Source organism: Sapajus apella, unplaced genomic scaffold (assembly GCF_009761245.1).
Source record: "Sapajus apella isolate SASKATOON/1434 unplaced genomic scaffold, GSC_monkey_1.0 scaffold2, whole genome shotgun sequence".
NCBI lineage: Eukaryota > Metazoa > Chordata > Mammalia > Primates > Cebidae > Sapajus > Sapajus apella.
In genome coordinates, this window is record NW_022436942.1 from 43,661,436 (window position 1) to 43,671,861 (window position 10,426).

The 10,426-nt window shown below is 38.1% G+C and overlaps 1 protein-coding gene across 1 annotated transcript in view; it reads right to left on the reverse strand.

The window, feature by feature from the left end:
• The window catches only part of SLC6A15 (solute carrier family 6 member 15), a 52,506-nt gene extending 42,426 nt beyond the window's left edge, over positions 1-10,080 (reverse strand). The window contains exon 1 of the mRNA XM_032297020.1: positions 9,740-10,080. The gene's annotated coding sequence lies outside the window, so the exon portion shown is untranslated. The remainder of the gene's footprint in view (positions 1-9,739) is intronic.
• Positions 10,081-10,426: the final 346 nt, after the last annotated feature.

A 10,426-nucleotide genomic window follows, 5' to 3' on the forward strand; every position in this document is an offset into this window, starting at 1 on the left:
GAAAATTGGTACAGCCACTCTGAAAAAAACTTTGTTACTTTTAACACTAATAAAGACTTCTCATAGTAACCAGCAACTATATTTCAGGGATAAATCAAAGAAAAATTAAAAACTTACAAAACTTGTATACAAATATCTATAGTTGCTTTACTCATAACAGCCAAAAACTAGAAACTACCAGTATGTGTTTTAATGGGTGAATGGTTAAATTCTGCTACATTCAAACCACTCAGCAGTAGAAAAAACTATTGACACATGCAACAACTTGTAGGTACCTAAAGGAAATGATACTCAGTGAAAAAATATATAAAAATGCCAATTTCAAAGAAATACACATATAATTATTTTGTTTATATAACATTTGTGAAATAACATAATTATGTTGTGAACATAATTATAGAAATGAACAACATATTCATGGTTTGAAGAGCTGGGGATGGGGATGGTGAGTGGGTGTGCTTATAAAAGAGTAGCAGGAGAGTATCATATGGTATGGCACAGGTTACTATCTTCATTGTGGTAAGGGATAACACAAAGCTACATATTTTATAAAATTGCATAGAGCCATAAACATAGACATACTATGGATTACACCAACACCAATATGGTGGTTTTGATAGCGTACTATAACTTATCTAAGATGTTAAACTGGTGGGGAAGTTGAGTAAATGGTGCACAGACCTCCATGTGCACCCTTCTGTGAAATTGTAATTATTTCCAAATTAATTATAATTATAAAGCAATTTACATAAATTGGAGTATATTTTTGTTGACTTCTGTGAACCAAAGATAGACAATCTTTCAAAAGTCTTTTAAAGATTTCTGAAATAGACAAATATTTTTAAAACAAAGTTTTATTAACATATTAAGAACACCTCAGACTTAGGCATGATATTCATTTCCTGAAGATTTCTTTAAAAAATTACTTCAAATTTAATGATTCTAAACAACAGAAATGTATTCTTTCATATTTCTAGAGACCAAAGAATCCAAAATAAGTTTCAGTCAACCAAAATCAAGGCGTTAGCAGGTCAGTATTTTCTTGGAGGCTCTAGGGGAGAGTGTGAACTTTGCCTTCTCCAGCTTCTGGTGGCTGCTGGAATTCCTCAATTTGTGGCCTCATTACTCCATTCTCCGTTTCTGTGGTCACATTGCCTACTTCTTTCTACTTGAGTCTATATTCCTCTCCATCTTTCTTATAAAGATGCTTGCCATGGTATATAGGGCCTATCTGGGTCTTACGAAATCGTATCTTCATCTCAATACTGTATCTGCAAAAACCTCTCTTTCAAATTAGGTAACATTTATACATGTCAGGGAGTAGGAACTGGACACATCTTTAGGAGGCATATGCTATTATTTAAATTAATTTATATTATGTTTTCTAAAAATATTAATTTAAAGGCACTCAACATGTCTTATTTGTTCACAAATCTTCAGAAAATGTTGATCTTTTATAGTTATTTGCTGTAGTAGACTGTTTTCCTCTTTTAAATCTGGGTTAACTTTGAGCTTGCTTTGACCAGAAGGCAGAAGCAGTGAAACTATGTCAGTTCCAAGGCTAAAGAAGGTTGGCAGTTTCTGCTTTCCCTCTTTTGGAAGCTAGGCACTGTGTAAAAAGTCTACTCCTCCTGCTAGAAACCCCATGTGGAAAGAGTGAGACAAAGGGGAGGGAAAGAGAGGGAGAGAGGGGAAGGGAAAGAGGGAGAGAGAGAGAGTCTCAAGCAACCACATCAGAGGTGAAGCTCCAAGCAGAAGAACAAAGATGTTGATATTCTAGCCCTAGCTGAACTGCCAGCTAACACCAATTAGAACAGATGAACCACCCAAATAAGCCCAACCAGCCCACAGAGGAATGAGTTAAAAAGTCTATTTTTTTAAGACACTATGTTGTAGAATGGTTTGTTTTATACATGAAACATTTGTCTATTGATAAGATTAATTACGTATTGGCATTAACTAAAACTATACATACTTTATTGAAATTTAAGATACTGTTCAATAATCTGTTCACAATGCAGCTAGATATATGTAGAGGATATGTGTTTTAGGTGTTTAAATACACACAGTGATTTTCTTTTAAGCACAAAATAGGTATTAACTTTCAAAGCCACATTTTGTCAATCATATGTAAAGCTGCATATAGTAAATTTCATGCTTAAGGCACCTTGGATATCATAAGTGAAAGAGATATTATCATTGCAAAATCTGCAGACATCAAAATGACCATGGAGAATACTAACAAAAACTCTACAAACATAAAATTAGTAACTTAGATGTAACCAATCAGTTCCTTAAAAAACACAAAGTACCACAACTTAGCCAATATGAAATAGATATTTTAATAGCTATATAACCAATAAAAAGGTGAATGCATAATTTTAAAACTGTCACAAAAGAAGTCTCACTGGAAAATTCTACCAAACATTTAAAAAAGAATTAACATCAATTCTACTCAATCTCTCCAGACAATAGAAGATAATAGAATCATTCGTATTTCATTTTATGAAAGCAGTATTACTCAGATACCAACACCAGGAAAAGATCATACCAAAAAAGAAAACTACAGATGAGTATTCCTAATGAATATAGACACAAAATTCCTTTACACAGTATTAGAAAACAGAATTCAGTGAAATATAAAAAGAATTATTTTCCATGACCAGGTAGGATTTATTCTAATTATTTAAGGTTGGTTCAATATTCAAAAATCAACACATAATCTACAATAATAACAGTCTAAAGGAAAAATTACATAACCATATCAACTGATGCAGAAAATATAAAATTCAACATCCATTTATGATTTAAAAAAATGTCAAAAATTAGGAATAGAGGGAAACTCTCTCAACTTGATCAAAAGCATCTACCAAAAATGTACAATTGACATTATATTTACTGGTAAAAGACTAAATGCTTTTCCTTTAGGATGAGAAACAAGATAAAAACATCTACTCTCACACTCTTACTCAGTATAGTATTGGAATTTCTAAGCAGTGGCAGGAGGCAAGTAAAAGGAAATACAGTCACCCCTTCATGTCCAAGGGGCATTGTTCAAGGACCTCCCACAAATATCAAGATCCTCAGATGTTCAAGTTGCACATTCATCTGTGTGTCCAGCATCCCTCAAGTACTATATTTCACATCTGCATTTGGTTGAGTCTGTGGATGCAGAACCTAAGGATACAGAAGGCTAACTGTATAAGTCACATAAATCAAGAAAGAAGAAAGCCTGCACTTTTCATATTGCAGACAGTCTATATTATAAATTTTAATGAACCCACAAAAATACCTTCTATAGTAACAGTCCCAAGAAGTCACAGAATACAAGTTAAACATACACAAATCATTTATAGTTCCATATGTTAGCAATAAACAAGTGGACACAGAACGTAAAACTGCAATAGCATTTACAATCATTAAAAATGAAATAATTACACGAAAATGTAACAAAACCTGGATGGTACATTTTTGCTGAATACTACAAAGTGCTGATAAAGTAAATGAAAGAAGATCTAAACATATAGGAAGACATGTCATGTTCATAGATTTGAAAACTCTACATAGAAAATATGTCAAATTTTCCCAAATTTATATATGGTTAAATAAAATTCCTATCAAAATACTAGTGACATTTTTCTATAAAGAAGATTACAGAAAATTAGAGGAACTACAACAATTTTAAAACATAAGAATAAAGTGGGAGGAAATATTCTACCTAATTTTAAGACTTATTATGTAGCTACAGTAATGAAGTCTATATGAGGTTGGTGAAAGGATAGACAAAAATGAATGTAACAGAAGAGGCTACCCAGAAAGAAGTGCACACAATACGCCCAACTGATTTTTGATAAAGGTACCAAAGCAATTTCAATGGAGAAAAAAAATAATTCTTTCAACAAATCGTTCTGGAAATAATTGGACATCCCTAGGCAAAAGTATAACCTGAACCTAAACCTCACACCTTATACAAACATTAATTAAAAATGAATCACAAACTTAAGGGGAAAATATAAAACTTCAAGAAGAAAAAATCATCAGATAAAATCTTTGAAATCTACGATAAACCAAAGAGTTCTCAGACATGACAAAAGCAGGATTCAGCAACACAAAAATTGATAAACAGGGCCTTAAAATTTGAAACCTTTGCTCTGTGAGAGAACCTATTAAGGCGATGAAAACACAAGCTTAAGAATGGGAGAATATATTTGAAGATCATAAAGGACTGGTATTTAGGATATACAAAGAACTCTTAAAGCTCGTCCATCATTAATCAAATACAAAAATGGGTACAGATATTCTATTAAATATACATGATTGACAAATAAGCACATGAAATGAGGCTCAATATTATTAGCCATTAGGTAAATGCAAATTAAAAAATACTATGAGATGTTGCCACATACCTATCAGAATGGCCAAAATATAGTGACAACCAAATTCTGGCAAGGATGCAGAGAAAATGGATCATTTACTCACTACCAGTGAGAATGTAAAATTGTACAAACAACCTGGAAAAGAGTTTGACGGTTTATTTAAAAACTAAACACACAACTACAATATAACTGAGCAATTGCTCTAATTTATCACAGATAAACAAAAACTTATGTTCCACAAAAGACTATGCAGGAATGGCCGCAGCAGTTTTATTTACAACAACCCTAAACCAGAAATAATCCAGATGTCATTCAATGGGTGAATAGTTATAAATTCTGGCACATCCATACTGTGAAGTGCTACTCAGCAAAAATTATTGATATACATAACTTTGATTAATCTACAGAAAATTATGCTGAGTGAAAAAACATCAGTTCAAAAACATTTAATAGTGTATGATTATATTCATATAACATTCTTGAAATGACCAAAAAATAAATACAGAGAACAGAATAGAGGTTGCCAGGAGTTAAGGAGAGCCTGGGTACTGGAGCGAAGGGGTTGTGGTTATAAAAGGCCAACACTGGGAATCCTTACGTAATGGAACTCTTTTGTAACTTGACTGTATCGATGTCAATATTCTGATTAGGAAGCTGCAATGCAGTTATCAAAAAATGTTATGTTTGCAGGAAATTTGTCAAGAGCTCACAAGAACTCTCTGTTTTATTTCTTAACAACTACATGGGATTCAATACCCATCTCAAAATTAAGACTTTTTTCTTATACCCTAAAATTATGCTTTTTTTGCTGGTATAATTGGCTAACTTTGTTAAAACAAGTTCTAAATCTCCTTCTCCAATATAATTTTATTACAAAAAATCTTGAAAGAGGAAGCTTTCTTGTAAATTCAGAAACAACAAAAATCAGGGAGTCATCAAAATACCCACTGACTTTTGCAACTTACTAATTTCATGACATCTAATGAATGAATAGAACTCTATCAAAGGTGTTTATTTGCCTCTGTCTTCACTTTAAAATATTTTATATATTTATATTTTGAACACAGAACACTATAATATGGTATTAAAGTGTACAGTTTTATATATATATGAGAGATGTTTATATATATAAAACTGTATACTTTAATATATATATTAAACATATATATATAAAACATATATATATATCTTCCTGTCCTTTTTCTCTAGAATATACTGTATCATCTCTACCTCCCAATAAGTGATCAAAGTCTTCCATAAATATTTTCTGTATATTCATGCTTATATATATATATGTGTGTGTGTGTGTGTATACACACTTAAACACAAGACATATATTCAAGCTAATATGTGTTTTCTCCCCACCAGCCCCCTAATCTACTTCTTTTTACACTATTACTATATGCATAATTCTACATCTTAGTTTCTTACTCAAATAAATTCTTCAAAACTTTTGATCTCAATGTAGTAGCTTCATTAAAAAAATCGATATGATATTCCTTGGTACATCATATATTTAGATCATTGCTACTAAAATGTTTCAACAAATTACTTTGTATATCTTCCATCTCCATATTTGTAGAATAAATTCCTAGAACTGGAACAGCTTGATCAAGATATGAGCTTTTATAATTTTGATAAATATTGCAAAACAGCCCTTTATAAAAATTGTGTCCATTTGCACTATACCAGCAATGTATGAGAGTGCCTGCTTTCTTTTACCTTCTTCTATATAATAAGTAATCTCTTTGATCTTTGCCAATCGGATAGGTGAAAAGTTCCTAGAGTATGCATTCTATCTAAAAATAAAAATCAATTAATCTTATGTGAAAAGATACCTTAGCAGATTAATCACAAGGAAATATAGTGACCTTCAAGGCTGAACACAATTTACAACTCTGCCCTGTGTCAAGAGACATTATCCATTTGAAATTGCCCTATATCCCAGTCTATTCTTAGGGCTTGTTGTTCACAGAAAAAGAGATGATTACTACTGGTCAAAGTTATTATTTAAGCAGACAAATGTATCAAAATTTTTTTACTAAAGACTGCCAGAAGAGTGGTGTTATAAGCAAAGTGGAAATGAATCTAAAGATTGCTGCTATGTAACCTTGAATGTTGTTCATGTATCCAACTATGCATGTGGACTTTTATTAACACCATCTTCTGAGAAACCATTTCAAAATCTACTCTGCATAGGAATATATTAATATATCCTACCATGCATATGGATGTAGTAATAAGAATTAACATACTCTTCCGCAAGGTGTGAGGTCAATTGAGAAGTGAAAGAAAAGTTTTTAGGATCTTTTGTTAGCCACCAAGGTCTCTTTTGAGTCTGCCATTCTAAGTAAATGATTCAATTACCTAGATGATATAACCCCAGAGTTTAAAGGAATGCAAATATTGTAACTATTCACATACAAATTTTATTTTATGACAGGAGAAGCATATTTATAATTTGAACTATGATCACTGGGTAAGGAAATAACTATGAATATGGACTTTAGATTTTAGTAACTATTCTGACTTATTTTAAATGCTTCAGTAGACGACAAGTAAGTCATCTCATTTGATTATTGGTGTCTCTCATAACTGTTACCCAGTTTTAAGATTCTGCATTATTTCATATTTATTGAGTGATAGAGTATTTAGCTCCTAGAAACATATATAAATACCTTCTTAGGCCGGGCGCGGTGGCTCAAGCCTGTAATCCCAGCACTTTGGGAGGCCGAGGCGGGTGGATCACGAGGTCAAGAGATCGAGACCATCCTGGTCAACATGGTGAAACCCCGTCTCTACTAAAAATACAAAAAAGTAGCTGGGCATGGTGGCGCGTGCCTGTAGTCCCAGCTACTCAGGAGGCTGAGGCAGGAGAATTGCCTGAACCCAGGAGGCGGAGGTTGCGGTGAGCCGAGATCGCGCCATTGCACTCCAGCCTGGGTAACAAGAGCGAAACTCCGTCTCAAAAAAATAAATAAATAAATAAATAAATAAATAAATACCTTTCTTAATTCCATTAAAATACATCTTTACTAGAATATAAAATAATTTTTAAATCAAGTATATAATGTACAATCAGAAAAAAGAAAAGCTTATCAACAGTAAAATATTATCTTTGTTAAAAATTCTATTAATTCCTCTCATCCTAAATAAAAACACAGACTGAAAACTTTATTTGGAGAAAAATGGTTCATAAATTCCATTTCAAATTTGTTGGGATATGTTTTACTCCAACAAATATATATGGATCATTGATGATGCCAATAGAAAACGCAACAACGCACAAAAATAAAATCGCCTGATTTTGATAGTCAAATATATTGAATTTAATATGAGAGAAAAAATATACATATTGTTTGTTAGTCCAAACTGCACCATGTTATAAGCTCCCTGCTATTTTGCATACCTTGGTCAAAGCAAAACATTTCACAGGCGGTTCCAGTTGTGAGAAACATGCCGCTAACCACCTGAACACAAGGCAGACAAAGGCCTAATTAAAGAAACATCCCTATCACATCTTGCTGGACAAAGGTCCAAGGAATACCGGAACATCAGAACGACATCCCACTGCAACAAGGGCTAGAACGGCCTCTTCATGGGAGCACTGTATTAATATCCTGCCGGGCAGCAATCCACACTGCTCTGACTCCTTCTGCCCGTACCTATAAATTGCCCCAGCCTGTAAGCGGTAGTGGGCTCTGGCATTAGGCTGGTTCCCCACTTCTGTAGGTTTTATGCTGGACATAAAGCCTGCATTTGCTGTTGAGCCGCCCTCTTTCTGCCTGTGTCTTTCTTTAACCCTGACCTTCCCTTCAAAACCTAACACTGTTCAAAGAAAATTTAGTTCATCATTAAGTATTTATTAAGAACATTCAAGACAAGCCCAGTACTAGGTGCCTAAGACATAAGCAGGTCTGCATTTCAGCACTGTTTTTGCAGAAATGAGGCTGGGTGAGTGAGGGGCTTGATGGGGCTGTGTCTGCAGAGAATAATTCCTCAAAGCGAACACTTTGTTGCTGGTATCCTGGAAAAGCAATCAGGCATTGACAGGTAGAAAATAGTTTTTACAGAATGGGCGACGAGGAGCCCAAAGGCAGCATATAAAGCAAATCCTTCCCTTCTCCCATACTTCTTAAGTAATGAACCGCAAGGATGGTGCAGACTAAGACTGGGTCTACCTTTAAGATCTGGAGGGGAAAATGGCAAGACCAGAAGAAACGGTCGCAGTCTCATTTGCATAAGCACCCAAACACTGCTCACGTCACTGCGCCGGAGTCCGGACCCCGCCCCGTCTTACTCCAGCCTTTCCCGGCGAGGGAGGAGGATGGAAAGGGAAAGCGGGACGCTGGTGAGCGCGACCCTAAGAGCTTTGCTTTCCTCAAATGTGTATCAAAGGCTGCTCCTCAGCTCAGGGAAAATAATTCCCGCTCCCTCAGCCTGAGCCACTGGGTGGGTCTTGTCTGCCCTCGGAACGCCTCGGGCGTCTTGATTCATTCTTATGGATTAGGCTGGTGCGCTACGTTACAGTGCAAGGATTTCCCGGTACTCAATACAGTCTTCTTCCCGGCCACACACAGACCAGCCCAGTGAAAGAAAGGTAGAAACGGTCTGGGTTTCTAACTGCTTCCTATCTTCTTAAAATCCCAGCAGCACCACCCTCACCGCCACACTCTCGAATTCCAGGATGCGCAGAAACACAGGAGCAGTGATTTCTCCAACAGCCACGTGCCTTGCGCACGGCGAAAGGCCCCCTTTCGGGCCATTTATCACAGGATACCTCAAGCAAAAGGGAACTGTGGTCACGTGCAAACACTCTGTCCTCGGAAGTCGCCTTCTGCCTTGGCAAAAGCGAACGGCAGCTAATGAGTAATAAGGTTCTGCTCTCCCAGCCCCATCGCCCACCTGCACAAGATTTAGCTTCCAATTCACCTCGCGCCACTCTCTGTCCCGACCCTCCCAACTTTCCTCTCGGACTTCCCCGTGTCGGACCCCACCCTTCAACCCGGACTTGACTTGGAAATGAGTAGGTCTCTGGGGATGCCGTGGGCAATTTCCACGACGGGAAGAAAGGATGGCGGCACGTTTCGACCCATGTGCTTCCCCTTACATGTGCAACCTGTCGCCACCCCCCACCCTGATTGTGCAGAAGTGTAGAGTTAGAAGGTTGCTCGCCCAGCCCAGCTTCTCCCTCCCAGGGCTTTTTGAGCTGCCCTCCCTCCTCCCAGCCCAGGACGCAGCGAGTCCTTCCCGGCATCCATCCATCAATTCGTTCCCAGTGCTGGTGCCCAGGCTCCTGGGTGGGTAATGGCGAGCCCCACCTCACCCCCAATTGTGCCCTTAGCGTAGGAGCTTGCCATTACCGTCAGGGTGTCTTGACCAAGCGCCTCTTGCTGCCTCCACGTCCCGGCAGGAGCAGCCCCACTCGCGAAAGGGTAGGGTCCAGGTGGCTGTGAAGGAGGCCGAAGAGGAGCTATTTGTAGAGAAGCAGCTTCTTGCCTAGGCTGGGCCCCGGAGCTGGGTTTTGGGGGTCTCTGCCCTGCAGGCTAGCAAGGAGAGACTCGTGAGCGCCTGTGTGTCTGCCAGGGAAACAGCACGGGATACAGGCGCGCGAGTGCGGGTGCGCGTGTGCATGCGTGTGTGTGCGCGCGCGCGTGTGTATATGTGTGAGGGTGTGACGGAGGCGCCCACGTGCCCGGCCCACCCGTGCTGCGGCCGCCTACAGGCTGCAGAGGAGAAGGGTAGGCAGTGGGCGGCGGCGGGGCGCGGAGGGGTAGCCTGGAGCCTAGGCCGGGCGCTGCAGCTCCCCGCGGCAAAACCCAGTGATGCAGCGGCCACTGCGGCTGCCCAGCGGCGTCTTCCCAGCGGCGGGATGCAACTGAGGAAGCCCGCTCCAAAGCAAAACAAAACAAATTCCTCCAGCCATCCCATCTTCCCCCAACCCACTCAACCGAAAGAATGGATACTAGTTGCCCGCCCCTGGCTTTTGTCTCGGTGAGAATGATAGGCATGGTCCTACCTGGCACGGTCTGAATATTCTCTAAAAGTCA